The sequence below is a fragment of the Trachypithecus francoisi genome, unplaced genomic scaffold, assembly GCF_009764315.1.
Source record: "Trachypithecus francoisi isolate TF-2019V2 unplaced genomic scaffold, Tfra_2.0 Contig01474, whole genome shotgun sequence".
Lineage (NCBI taxonomy): Eukaryota > Metazoa > Chordata > Mammalia > Primates > Cercopithecidae > Trachypithecus > Trachypithecus francoisi.
The window spans coordinates 4,599,270-4,601,926 of NW_022681435.1; the positions used below are offsets into that span (position 1 = coordinate 4,599,270).

The 2,657-nt window shown below is 41.2% G+C and overlaps 1 pseudogene; it reads right to left on the minus strand.

The window, feature by feature from the left end:
- Nucleotides 1-1,020: 1,020 nt before the first annotated feature.
- On the minus strand, nt 1,021-1,144 carry LOC117062639 (annotated as a pseudogene).
- Between the last annotated feature and the right edge of the window lie 1,513 nt (nt 1,145-2,657).

Consider the following 2,657-nt stretch of genomic DNA (forward strand, 5'->3'; position numbering starts at 1 on the left):
GGTGGCTCACACCTGTAATGTCAGCATTTTGGGAGGCAGACCAGCCTGGGCAACAAAGCAGGACCCCTTCTCTACAAAATAAATACATAAATAAATTAGTCAAGCATGGTGGTACACACTTGTAGTTCCAGCTACTCCAGAGGCTGAGGTAGGAGGATCGCTTGAGTCCGGGAGTTTGACACTGCAGTGAACTATGATCACACCACTGCACTCTAGCCTGACAGCTTGGTTCCTCTCTAGTGATTTCTAATGTGCATCCAAAGTCAAGAACCACTGCATATAAACAGTTCTGCAGCTTGTATTTTTGTTTTGTTTTTGTTTTTAAAACAATATGTCTTATAGATCCTTGCATAGGAATATATGAGTGCTCTCTTTTTAATAGCTGCATAGTATTCCACCAGGTGATAGAGTACGATGGCATTTATGGACATCAGATAGTTCTCTCTCTTTTTTTTTTTTTTGTGATGAAGTCTCTCTCTGTTGCCCAAGCTGGAGTGCAATGGCACGATCTCAGCTCACTGGAACCGCCACCTCCCAAGTTCAAGCGATTCTCCTGCCTCAACCTCTCGAGTAGCTGGGACTACAGGCATGCACCACCATGCCCGGCTAATTTTTTTTTTTTTTTTTTTTTAGTAGAGACGGGGTTTCACTATATTGGCAAGGCTGATCTTGAACTCCTGACCTCGTGATCCGCCCACCTCGGCCTCCCAAAGTGCTGGGATTACAGGCGTGAGCCACCACACCTGGCCTGATAGTTTTCAATATTTTGCTCTCACAAGAAATACTGAAACAAATCACCTTTTATATCTATTGTTTTGCACATATGTATATATAGCTGTTGGATAAAGTCCTACGAATACCATTGCTGAGTGAAATAATAAGATCACTTGTAATTTTGCTAAATATTTATGTTTGCTATTTATTTTGTTAACTACTTGTAATTTTGCTGAATCTTTCATGCTAAACATTTGGTAGACATTGTTAAATTGTCGTATGAGGTTTAATTTTTTTTCATGACGAATCAGATATGAGTTTGCAAGTCCTGATTACACAGAGACATTAATCATGGATCATGCAAACTCCAGTTATTATGTTCTATCTGTCCTCCAAAATGAGGAACAGGTAAGGATTATCCCACTAATTTAATAGGATTAAATTATTAATCCAGGTTTATAAAAAGTTTTTAGAGTGAAAAAGTGCGATTTTTGTTCTAGAGACACATATTCGAGGACATGGTTACTGTTTGGTTTAAATTTCAAAAAGTGACAAGAGATTGCAGAAGTGGATCATTTGTCATTGTTAGGGTTACAGTGTCTTTCCTGATAGGGCTGGTTGGCGGCTCAGTTTCTTGTTCTTTCTTGTCGTTAAAGAGTTTTGTTCTCAGAAAGGAAATAATCTGTGCTCTTTGATGTGGTTCAGAAAAAAGAGACCAACACCACATTTTAAAACTCTTTGTGGCAGATCATCCACGAGCAGCTCTTTAAGAGAAGCAGCTCACAGAGCTCTGGCTCAAACAGGAGAAGTTTTAGAGAACATGGAGAATGTCTGACTCCTCAAGAAAACACAAAAGCTAAGAATGGAAAATGCAAAACACAATTATTCTTCCTCTGATGAGAATAACTTTCCAGCTCAAATGAATATTTATTTGTTTGTGTGTGTGTGTGAGACAGGGTCTCTCTCTGTCACCCAGGCTGGAGAGCAGTGGCACGATCTCGGCTCATTGCAACCTCCACCTCCCAAGCTCAAGCAATTCTTGAGCCTCAGCCTCCCGAGTAGCTGGGATTACAGGCATGTGTCTCTACACCCAGCTAATTTTTGTATTTTTAGTATAGACAAGAGTTTCACCATGTTGGCCAGGCTGGTCTCAAACTCCTGGCCTCAAGTCACCTGCCTGCCTTGGCCTCCCAAAGTGCTGGGATTACAAGCATGAGCCATCTCCCCCGGCCTCAAGTGAATCTTAACTTTGAGGCTATGCAAGAAGCTGAAGACAGTAAATCAAGCACTAAATTAGAAACACACTCTTTAGATGCGCACAGTTGCTCATGCCTGTAATCCCAACACTTTTGGAGGCCGAGGCCGGAAGATCACTTGAGCCCAGGAGTTCAAGACTAGTCTGGGTGACACAGTAGCGTAGAGACCCCATCTCTACAAAATAAATAAATAAATAAAAAGTTTTTAAAAATTAGCTGCATGTGGTGGCTCACTGCTATAGTCTCAGCTACTTGGGAAGATTGCTTGAGCCCAGAAGTTTGAGGCTGCAGTGAGTTATGATCACACCACAGCACTCCAGCCTGGGTGACACAGCCAGACCTTATCTCTGAAAAAATAAATAAAAAAATAAAAATAAACATACTCTTTTTGGTTTTTTTTGTTTTTTTTTTGTTTTTTTTTTTTCCTTTTTGTAGAGAACGGGGTCTCGCTGTATTACCCAGGCATGTCTCGAACTCCTGGGCTCAAGCTATCCTCCCGCCTCTGCCTCCCTGAGAGCTGGGATTACAGGCGTGAGCCACCGCGACCAGCCAAGAAACATACTCTTATACAAAAAAGTATTTTGCTTTAGGAGCAAAAATAGACACCTTTTGGACATTTCCACATTTTTATACGATTGAAGATTCCACTCTATAACATGTATCTCTCCTGCTTCCTCCTTGAATTCT